General features: G+C 48.2%; 1 protein-coding gene across 1 annotated transcript in view; it reads right to left on the bottom strand.

Moving 5' to 3' along the window:
- LOC126183285 (Down syndrome cell adhesion molecule-like protein Dscam2) overlaps positions 1 to 12191 on the bottom strand; it is a 194555-nt gene that overhangs the window by 12078 nt on the left and 170286 nt on the right. The gene's annotated exons all lie outside the window — the stretch shown is intronic.

Here is a 12191-nt window from a genome sequence, read left to right as displayed (position 1 = left end):
ACTGATATGTAAAGGAGTGCCCAGTTATACTCTGATTATGATGATTACAAGAAAAATAATATTAATTGTTGTTAATATGTTTGTTTTCCAGTTGCCATTTTTCTTTAATTTTGACATATTGATATGATTTATGTTTTATGGTTAACCATCATAAAATTTCATACAAGACCTTATGACAGGTTGGACTGTACAGCATGACATTTATAGACTGCCAATGAGAAAATATCAACATATTTATATACAACAAAATGAATTAGGATAGACTGCTTGTCAACACATAGAGGAGGCATCGAGGGGCTGAGAAGCACATTTAAAATGTGTCTGTCTGCCATTCAATGCCTGTATGAGGGTTAGTAGCAATCTATCAAATTTGTATTGTTGCTATTCACACCCTGATTTTCTGTTGTTTATTATATTATTTTTTAGGTTATGTTTGTCAGTGCACAGTTGATAAATGTAGTTTTCAATTAGATACATGTGATCCAGTTTGCTTTATTGAGGCATCTCCAGTGGCCTGAAACTGAAGGTTAGTTAGTTTGTGGGGGGTTGAAGTGACCAGACTACAAAGGCCATCAGTCCCTTTTTCCATGATCATGAAACACCCACAAGGAAGAAAAACAAGCAACAGAGATGACGAGGGATGACACAGAATATGAAAGACACAGAAAAAGACCAGAAAAAAGGAATTAAAAGCACACAGAGTGTTACAGTGGTTGGAAACAAAAAACGGAAAAGCCAACCACAAAGAGATACACTAAAAAGCCCTATGTAAAACAGTAGGCCAAAGGCAAGACACAATGTACAAAAGAGACAAGCCCTCAGATTGTTGAAAAAAAGCCCCCTGCTCGAATAAAACTCAAAACTCAGCTTGCCATTGCAGTGTCATCCTTTAAAAGTGCAGGGAGCATATCAGGCAGTGCAAACGTCTGCCTGAGTGCAGTTAAAAGCGGACAGACCAACAAAATGTGAACCACTGCCAACATTGAACCACAACAACAGAGAGGTGGGTCCTTGCGGTGCAATAAATAGCTGTGCGTCAGCCACGTGTGGCCAATACTTAGCCGGCAGAGTACAACAGAGTTCTTGTGAGAGGCCTGCAAGGAGGAGCACAGCACACTGGTAGTCTCCTTGATGTCCCAAAGTTTGCTGGGTGAAGGCAGGGTGCACCATTCATCACTCCAGGTACCAATGATCTTCTGCCACAAAACTGACTGGAGATCACACTCCCAAAGGCCAATCGCCAGGGCCAGTGCATCGACAGCCTGTTTGGCCAGCGTGTCAACTCATTCATTACCCGTGATACCACCATGACCCAGGGTCCACACAAAGACCACGGAGCGGCCACAACGGGCAAGAGTTTTGAGGGACTCCTGGATAGCCATCATCAGATGAGAGTGAGAAAAGCACTGGTTGATAGCTCATAAACCGCTCAGGGGGTCACTACAGATAACGAAGGAATCACCTGAGCAGGAGCGGATATACTCTAGGGTGAGAGAGATGGTGACGAGCTCTGCACTGAAAACACTGCAGTCATCCAGCAATGTGCATTGTTCAGATCGTTCCCTAAGAATAAAAGCATACTTAACTTGACCAGGAACCATTGAACCGTCGGTACAGACTATGGCAGAGCCAGGAAACGTGGCAAGGATGGAAAGATAGCATCAGCAGAGGGCCTCAGGAAGGACTGAGTCTTTCGGGCCACGTGCCAAATCCAGCTGAAGGCATGGATGGGGCACACACCATGGGGGTAGATGTAGATGGGCCCATGAAAGAGGTGGGAGAGGGAAAAACTCAAGCCCAGAGAGAAGAGCCTGGATGTGAACTGCGATCGTACACCCTGACCAGGGCCGCCAGTCTGGAAGATGGATGACTGAGGTGAGAAACATGAGATGGTAATTTGAATGCCCGGGAAAGCTACAAACATATGCAGCATAAGCGGCCAGTATTCATTGGCACTGGATCTGCAATGGAGGGACACCAGCCTCCATAAGGCTGCAGTTTATAGGGCTTGTGCAGAAAGTGCCATTTGTGAGTCAGAGCCCACAGTGAAGTATGGGATCAAGCAACCGCATCACAGAAGGCGATGCCAAACCATAAGCCAGACTCTCATAAACAAGACGCGACTGAATCAACACCTGATAAAGTCATAAAAGGGTAGACCGATCAGCACCCCAGCTGGTGTGACTCAAGCAACATAGAGCGTTAAGATGCCGCCAGCATGTTTGTTTAAGCTGCTGAATATGAAGGAGCACTTTGGAATTCCCATTCACTGAATGAAGCACTGTATGATTCGAGGTGGCTCATATGGAATAAAAGGCTCCGATGTTCCAACTGCCCTTGCAGGGAGTGAGAGGCCAGTGGGTAATTTGTGAAAGTGGAACTCTGAGCATAATGCTCCGCTAAGAGTTCGGCAATCGTGTCAGAGTCAGTACAGACTGCTCGATTCAGGGAAAGACCAGGTACAGTGACGGGGGTATGATAGCCATACAGTCACCTAATCTTGGCCCAAACCTGCAATGGAGGGGTATGGATGCCAATGGTGGAGACATACCTTTCCAAGCCCTCCTGTTTCCGCCGGTGAATAAGGCACTGGGCTCAGGCACAGAGCTGCTTAAAGGCAATGAGGTGGTCCACTGACGGGTGCCGCTTGTGACGTTGGAGGGCTTGCCTGCGATCGCGAATCGCCTCAGTGATCTCTGGTGACCACCAAGGCACAGTACTCTGCCACGGGAACCCATAAGAACAGGTAACTGCAGATTCTGCAGCAAAAACGATGCCGGTGGTCACCGTGTGAACCACCACAACAGTGGAATTATGACAAAGAGGCTCAATAGTGGCAATGGAGGTGAACAAGTCCCTATCAGCCTCATTCAAAGCCCTTCTGGGGAGGCACCTAGAAGAGTGATGTTGTGGCAGTGACAGAAAGATCAAAAAGTGGTCACTACCACACAAGTCGTCATGCACATGCCAGTGGACGAATGGTAGAAGTCCAGGGCTGCAGACCAAAAGGTTGATGGCTGAGTATGTGCCATGTGCCACACTGTAATGTGTGGAGGCACCATTGTTTAAGAGAGAAAGGTCAAGCTGTGCCAACACTTGCTCAGTGACAGTGCCTTGGTCAGTTGCCACCAATCCACCCCAAAAAGGGTTATGGGCGTTGAAGTCGCCCAGTAACAGAAAAGATGGTGGCAGCTGGGCTATCAGCGCAACCAATACATACTGTGGGACAACACCATCCAGTGGGAGATAGAGGCTGCAGACAGTAACAGCCCGAGGCATCCACACCCAAACAGTGACAGCCTCTAAAGGTGTTTGAAGAAGGACACACAGGCTGTAACGAGAGTTAAGGATGTAGACACAGACCAGATACCCTCTCATAAGCTGCCTCATTCTTATAATAACCCCAACAGCCACAGAGGGTGGGGGTTCACATTGCCGAAACCAAGTTTTCTGGAGAGCAATGCAGAAGAAAAAAGGGTGAAGGCTGATAAGTTGGCAGAGCTCAGCAAGGTGGTGGAAAAAACTGCCGCAATTCACTGGAGGATGATATTATTATTAGGCTCTAAATCCATGAAGTGCTCAATGAGGCAGGTTACACCTCAGGGTCACCTGCTGCCACCGATTGAGGACCTGTGTGAGTGACATCCATTGTGTCTATGGGTCTGGTGAGATCTAGGTCCTCAGCGGGCGCCAGAATCTCCACTTTATCCTCAGATGCAGAGCTTGTAGGGAGTGGTGGTATGGTCGCCACTGCAAGGTCGGGATTCTTCGGTTCTTTCTTCGTTTTTGGTTTCTCCCACTGTTCTTTCAGTGGTTCCAGCTGAGAAGGCTTCACTGGGTCAGTCTCAGGGACTGAGGAGGACCGTGAAGCCCTACGACCAGCTACCTGTTGTTGCTTCAGCCACCGGCAGGCGTCCACTATTCCACTAGTCAGAACCTGGAAAGGGAGTGACTCAAGGGACCCCTTCCTGGTGAGAGGAGCTGAAGAAGACGTACGCTTCTCCGGCTGAGAATTGGGGACTGGTGTCCCTGATGGTTGAGGGGGAGGGGGATGGGGGGGATGTGTCGCTCAACGAGCGACAGGGAGGGAAGTGCCCCCCACCATCGAGGTGGCAGGTGGAGTCTGACGGCTCAGAGAGCCAACTGTACACAACGAAATGGGAGACGGTAGAACCGTTGTCACAGCAGTGGCATAGGTAGATGTCATATGCACAGGATGGAGCCTCTCATATTTTTACTTTGTGTAGGTCAGGGAGTCCAAGGTCTTATATTCCATTATCTTCCGTTCTTTCCTGTAGAATCCTACAGTCCGGTGAGCAAGGGGAATGGTGCTCTCTGCAGTTAACACAGATGAGAGGCGGGGCACATGGAGTATTGGGATGAAAAGGATGTCCACAATCTCCACACGTGATGTTGGAAGTACACTGGGGGGGGGGGGGGGGGGGCGTATGGCCAAACTTCCAGTATTTAAAACACCGCATCGGGGGGGATACATGGCTTCATATCACAGCAGTAAACCATCACCTTAACCTTTTCTGGTAATGCGTGACCATCGAAGGCCAAGATGAAGGCACTGGTGGCAACTTGATTATCCCTCGGACCCCGATTGATGCGCCAGATGAAGTGAATACCTCGTCATTCTAGGTTGGTGCACAGCTCAATGTCAGACTCCAAAAGAAGGTCCCTGTGGAATATAAGACCCTGAACCATATTCAAGCTCTTATGGGGTATGATGGAAACAGAAACATCCCCCAGCTTGTCACAGGTGATGAGCACCAATTATTGGGCAGAGGATGCCGTTTTGATGAAGACTGACCCAAAGCGCATTTTGGACAAGCTCTCCATCACCCAAACTTGTCCTCTAAATGCTCCAGAAAAAACTGAGGCTTCGTGGACATGAATGATTCCCCATCAACTCGCATGCAGATGAGGTACTGTGTTCCTCCCATGGTGTGGCCAGAGAGGGGAATGATCTTATGTCATATTTTCTTGGAGATATGTCATGCTGCACTGTGTCATCCGCCCTGATACCACCCACTCCAAACAAGGGCCCTCCCTACGGGTGCCACCCAGCCGCAGCAAGAGCCACTTGGCAAGATGGCCATTGCCGGGAGTCTTGATGCCTCAGGTAGACAGGCAGCTACTCCTTGGCATATGTGGGGAGTTAACAGCGCAGGCATCAGCAGAGCGATCCCTGTGTTAGGGGGCTACAACCAACAGGGTACATGGCGGCCCCACCAAAATGGGCTGGCTATCATGCTGGATATCAGGTGCAGAGCAGTCCACGGTTGTCGTCAGTGCAGAAAGCAACACGGCATAGCACATGGGAGGAAGCTGCACCCAGGAAGGTATCCTCAAACAAGAGATGGTGAATGAACGGGACTGCAATATCACAAGGAGAAAGGGGTCTAAACATCTTAACGCACTATGGACATGGTGCACTATGTAAGGCGCCCTTCCCCAATTGGCTTGCTCTTCAGAAAAATTTTGAAGAATGGAGGTCAAACCCCTACAGTGGTCAACACAGAAAGGCCGAAATGTGTGAGACTTCTTTTAGTCACCTCTTACGACAGACAGGAATACCTTGGGCCTATTCTTACCCCCAAACCCACAGGGGGGAAACAGATATAGATTCTCACTTAAATGCAGCACTTTTGATTTACATATCATGCTATTGTGTTTATAAACCACAACTTGTCCATGTTAAGATGACAGTTCATGTGGTGGCTGTCAGGAATGGCAGGAAGTGTACCTTCCTCCCGAACTACAAGTGCCGAGGGCAGAGGAACAGTGAGAAGAAGCCAGTGTCAGCTGTTTGCAGCAATGCTGACATTATTACATGTGTTTATTGCCTTTCAGTGTGTATAGTAATACTTCATTTCTAGGGGCAGCTTAAATTTGGCAGCACTCAGAGACAAATGGATATCTTTCAACAAGTGCAAATTTCCTCTGTTTCTGGCAGCACCAGGAAAATCATCCAGTTATTGTGGATAAGCTGTACACACAGTTTTGGTACTGGCATTTTACTGATTTGTCTGTGCTGATAAGATTTCTTAGTGTTGAAAGTGTAAGAATAGCTTCACTAGAAGAACAGCAAGACACATATGAAAGACAATAACTCATACTGTAAGTAATAAGCATACATATTGATTTATATAGTGTTTGTAGCTTATAAACAATATAGCACAATACATAAAGTTGAAGTACTGTATTTAAGTGAACACATATAAATTACCTCACATGACTGAAGACACCTTGCTAAAGTAAGGCAAAATGAGCCTGGTAGCACAAAATTACATTTATCAGTAGCACAGAGACCAATATAACATAAAAATCATTAATGTATTACTAATAACTTAGGTACCCACTGTTGTGACTCGCCGATTATTCAAAGTGCCGCCGCGCATTTACTCACGTCCTCTACGTGCGGCGCTGTCTGCCAGCCATGCATAGCGCATGGGAGGAAGCTGCACCCAGGAAGGTATCCTCAAACAAGAGATGGAGAATGAACGGGACTGCAATATCACAAGGAGAAAGGGCCAGCCGAGCAGCGGCCGCTAGACTGAGACTCAGTGTTTAATCAAATGCCGACTTGTACACAGGTCAACTTACTCAGTGACTTATATGTGTTGTTGTGTTGTCCGAAATATGTATTAAATTTGAAGATTTAACAATTGGCGACGAGGTAGTGGATTTTTCCTTTTCACCGTTGACTCACAGGGTTCCATGGCTACTGTCGAGCAGCTCTTGCAAAATCTCCTCGAACAGCAAACGCTTCTAACAGCGGCGATTCGCGATTTTGTCACGGTGTCAAATGCGGGGCGTTTCTCGTCGTTGGCTGTACCTCCTTTTCCACCTTACGACGAGACGGCGGAAGACTGGTCTGATTATGAAAAAGTCTTCGACAGCACTTCTTGGCATTTCATGTCACGGACGAACAACCATGTAAGTCTCTGTTCCTTTCTTGGATTTCACCCCAAATGTATCGGTTGTTGTCACAATTGGCTCCTTTGAAGGATCCTGCGTCTTTGTCCTTTGCTGAAATGTGCTCCCTTCTGTCTGTCTATTTTCAAAAGCAAACGCATGTAGTAGCCTCTCGTGTTGCCTTTTATTGTTGTCAAAAACAACCACATCAGTCCTATCGCGCTTGGGCTGCTGAACTTCACGGCCTCAGTCGAAAGTGTCAATTTGTTACTGACGTTCACAAAGAATCCTATGCCGATTCCATGGTACGGGATGCTATTATCCGGTCGGAGCCCGACAAAGAAGTTCGGCAACGTGCCCTTCAGTTGGCGAATCCGACTCTAGATGAAGTTCTCTCCATTGCGCAGTCTTTTGAAATTTCTCGCGCCGCTGGGGCGCAAATAGAAGCGTGGGGTGACGTCGGGGAAATACAACCTCTGTGCGCTGCTGACGACGCGTGCGGCGCGTCCCCGCCGGCCGACGTGGCCGCAGTACGCTCCCACGCGCAGCCTCGGCCTAGCCGTAAACAACCCACTAAGAAACGACAGCAAAATCCCCGGCAACTTCCTTCATGTCCGCGGTGTTTTACGAAACATTCACGCGAGGATTGTCCCCAACGTTGGGCTGTGTGTCACAATTGCAAAAAGAAAGGCCATGTGTCTTCCGTTTGTAAATCCGACCGCATACATGATGTTCATGAACATGATGCTGATTCTGATTCTGTATTGTCTGTCAATTGCACTTCTTTCCTTTCAGGGAAGTTATTCCTCACTATCCAAATCCTTGGTCGAGATGTTCGCATGCAAGTGGATACCGGTTCTGCTGCCACTATAATTAATTCTCAGACGTATCTTCAGCTGGGTTCTCCACTCCTGTCCCCTGTCACTCGGCAATTACGGACGTACAATAAACAGAAGATTTCTCTCTTGGGACAGTTTAATGCTGAGGAATCTTACAAATCCGTCGTTCGCACTGTTCCCATATTTGTGGTCGACCAGAGCAACGCAGAAAATCTTTTTGGTTTCGATGCCTTTCGCGTTTTTGGGTTCTGCATAGATGACTCTGTCAATATTGTCTCTGACGCTATTCCTTATGCTCAACTGGATTCCTTGCCGACGACATTTTCGTCCCTTTTTTCTCCTGGGTTAGGCCGTGCAACCGACTTTGAAGCTCATATCACGCTCAAACCCACTGCTCGGCCTAAGTTTTTTCGGGCTCGGCCCATTCCTGCGGCCCTTCGTGATCGGATAAAACGGGAGTTGGATCGTCTTACTGCTTCAGGGGTCTTGCTTCCTGTCACTTCCAGTGAGTGGTCCTCTCCTGTCGTTGTAGTTGCTAAGCCCAATGGTGATATTCGTCTCTGTGGCGATTTCAAAGCCACTGTAAATGCCCAATGCCTCATCGACACTTACCCTATGCCCCGTCCTGAAGAACTGTTCACTAAACTCGCTGGAGGACAGTATTTTTCTAAAATTGACCTGTCGGAAGCTTATCATCAACTTCCTCTCGACGCTGCTTCCCGGCAATTTCTGGTCCTTAACACGCCTTTCGGCCTCTGTCAATACCAACGCTTGCCATTCGGGGTTGCTAGCGCCCCTGCTCTCTTTCAGCGATTTTTGGAACAATTATTGCTCCCTGTCCCAGAGTGTATCAATTACATGGACGACATTGTTGTCACTGGCTCCACCACTGAAGAACATCTTCAAAATCTCCGCACACTTTTTCATGTCTTACAGACTGCCGGTCTTAAGTGTAATCTTCAGAAATCACAATTTTTTCAGGCATCTATCACGTACTTGGGGTTTCAACTCTCTCGGGATGGTATTCGTCCGCTTCAACACACTGTTGCTGCGATCGATGCCCTTCCTCGCCCTACATCTGTTAAGGAACTGCAGGCCTTCTTGGGGAAAATCGCATACTATCACAAGTTTTTACCATCTGCGGCGTCGGTGGCTCAGCTGTTGCATCGCCTGTTGCATAAAAACGTGCCTTTTCACTGGTCCGCGTCATGTGACGCGGCTTTCCGGAAATTAAAGACTATGCTGAAACAGGCCCCGTGCCTGGCTACTTATCGACCTGGCCAACATCTTGTTCTTGCCACAGACGCCTCTCAATACGGGGTTGGTGCAGTCCTTGCGCACCGTTTTTCTGACGGTTCGGAATAACCCATCGCTTATGCCTCCAAAACGCTCACAGATGCCCAACAGAAGTATTCTCAAATTGAGAAAGAAGCTTTGGCCATCATTTATGCTCTTCATAAGTTTGGTGTTTTTCTCTATGGCTCAAAATTTCATCTTGTTACGGATCACAAACCACTTGTTTCCTTATTTCATCCATCAGCGTCACTTCCCGACAAGGCTGCACACCGCCCCCAGCGTTGGGCTCTTTACTTGTCCCGTTTCAATTATGAGATTCATTTCTGGCCAACGGCTCAACATGCGAATGCTGATGCTTTGTCTCGCCTTCCCATGGGTCCTGATCAGGCATACGATAGGGAAGAACTTTTGTGTTTCCACCTGGATGTTGCCGAGCAGCGGGTTGTGGACGGGTTCCCCATCACTGGGGACAGGCTGGCGGCTGCTACGGGTTCTGACCCTACCCTCTCCTGGGTTTTACGCTGTATTCAGAAGGGTTGGCCAGATCGCCCGTCCGCTAAGACTTCTGATCCGTTGCGGAACTACTACACTTTGCGCTACCGCCTCACGGCTAGGGATGGTGTTATCCTCCTCTCCACTGACAATGCTTCGCCGCGTGTTGTGGTACCTGCGTCTTTGCGTGCTTCGGTCTTGCGTCTCCTTCACCAGGGGCACTGGGGTGTGTCTTGCACAAAATCTCTGACGCGCCGTCATGTGTACTGGCCTCTGGACTCTGAAATCGCACACATGGTCGCTGCCTGCGGCCCTTGTGCGTCACAGGCCGCTGCCCCAAAGTCATCTTTGTCGCCGTGGCCTTCGCCTGAGAAGCCCTGGGAGCGCATTCATGCTGACTTTGCGGGACCCTTTTTAGGTACTTATTGGCTCCTCGTAATTGACGCCTATTCTAACTCTCCTTTCATTGTCCGTTGCACGTCACCTACCACCGTGGCAACCACCAGTGCTCTCGCCCACATTTTTTCTTTGGATGGCCTCCCCTCTACTCTTGTTACTGATAATGGTCCGCAATTTGCCTCTTCCGACTTTGCGGATTTTTGTGCTCGTCACTGCGTTATGCATGTCATGGCCCGCCGTTCCATCCACAATCCAACGCTGAGGCTGAACGACTGGTCCGTACATTTAAGGCTCAGATGCGGAAACTTCTGACTTTTTCTGCTGCTGATGATACGCTTCTCCAGTTCCTGGCGTCTTACCGTTTCACCCCCATGGGCGATCACAGCCCGGCTCAGCTCTTACATGGCCGACAGCCCCGCACGCTACTTCATCTTCTGCGGCCTCCCACCTCACGGCTGCGGGTGCCTTCACTTGGGTGGTTCACCGCCGACGACCTCGTCTGGGTACGGGGATATGACAGGCTGCCAAAATGGAGCCTGGGCCGCATCTTACGACACCGTGGCAGACGCCTGTATGAAATCCAGATGGACACGGGTGTTGCAGTGTGTCATTCGGACCAGCTTCGGGCTCGGGTGCCAGCAACGCCTGTTTCGAATGCCGCCACACCACCTTTGGATCTACCTGATGCTCGGGATCTTGGCATCTCTCAATACTCACAACGCAGCCCTCTCACCGTCATCGCGATGCCAGCACCAGAACGGGCGCCACCAGGAGACATGCCCACGCAGGAACCGGAGGACCATCCTCTGTCAGAGTACATCTACTCGCCTCCTCCTCCAACGGACGCCGACACATCGCCCATGTCTCCTGTCATATCAACTGGACTTGCCGCAACGGGCAGATTGGTGCATGGGGCCACAGCAGATTCGACCCCTACGTCTCCTGTCATCTCGACCCGTTATCATCGGGGACACTTCTGTCTGTACGGGAAGTCTCCTCCTCGAGACTTTATGGTGAGTCAAACAACGCCTTTGGACGTTAGCCATCTCCAGGACACCTCCATCAAGACCAGTGCAACAATTTCAAAGGGGGGAAAAGTGTTGTGACTCGCCGATTATTCAAAGCGCCGCCGCGCAATTATGCACGTCCTCTACGTGCGGCGCTGTCTGCCAGCCATGCAGCAGCTGCGCCACCTAAGCGGCCAGCCGAGCAGCGGCTGCTAGACTGAGACTCAGTGTTTAATCGAATGCCGACTTGTACACAGGTCAACTTACTCAGTGACTTATATGTGTTGTTGTGTTGTCCGAAATATGTATTAAATTTGAAGATTTAACACCCACACAAACAAATATTACAGATTAGCATAGTGACTTGTCATTATGTCACTGGTCTCATGAGCATGGAGAGTTTACAAAATAGACAGATAGAATGGATATAGACATTTAGCTTCCACTCATTTTCTATCTTTTTTCCATTCACGCTTTCTTTGTTCTCACAGTGGGAAAGAATCCTCAAGGATGTGGAGTAAGTCTCACTTTAGTCTCTAGTACTGTATAATTAGCAGAAAACATTATTGTGATAATATAAATTACACTCATTTTTAAGAAGTTTTTTTAACCAGTCACACATTTCATTAAGAAGTAAACTAAATGGGAAGGGGATGTAAGAATGTAAGATTATTTGTAGAGACCTTTGCACAATGCAGATTTGCTGACATTGCATGAGACTTCTGCAATCCAGTTTTGCAGAATATTTATGTCATTCATTATAGCTGCATTATTCTAATTTAGTGCCACTCATGGCAGTCAGTGAAGTTCGGGATGTTATAGGAAAATAGTTTACAACTGAACATATTAGGTGGTTTTCACTGTTGTACTTCATTGCCAAAAATCAATTGCAATTGCAATGTTATCCTTAAATCACTGAGTTCAGCAAATGAAAGAACAAAAAAAGTCTTAATTATTATTGGTCTACAAACACTGCGAAGTACTTCACTATCAACTCCACCACTGGCCAGGTCACTCGCAGAGGTTGCCAGCTTAAACCATGTGATCTGCTGCGAATCTACATCCTATGGCAGGGAGGGCCTTTGCAGGTAGAGACTGCAGTATCCCATCAGAAGAGTTGAAAAGATGTAGACAGGCCAGATAGCGGGCAGTCTTGGTTCAGTCTTGGGATCACCTACTTTCAGTTAATGAGGCCTGCTAATCAGTTGTCATTACTTGAACTTCTGTGACCTCC

This window comes from Schistocerca cancellata, chromosome 4, assembly GCF_023864275.1.
Source record: "Schistocerca cancellata isolate TAMUIC-IGC-003103 chromosome 4, iqSchCanc2.1, whole genome shotgun sequence".
Taxonomy (NCBI): domain Eukaryota; kingdom Metazoa; phylum Arthropoda; class Insecta; order Orthoptera; family Acrididae; genus Schistocerca; species Schistocerca cancellata.
The sequence above is the reverse complement of the archived record's forward strand: the minus strand, read 5'-3'. Positions and strand labels throughout refer to the sequence as shown.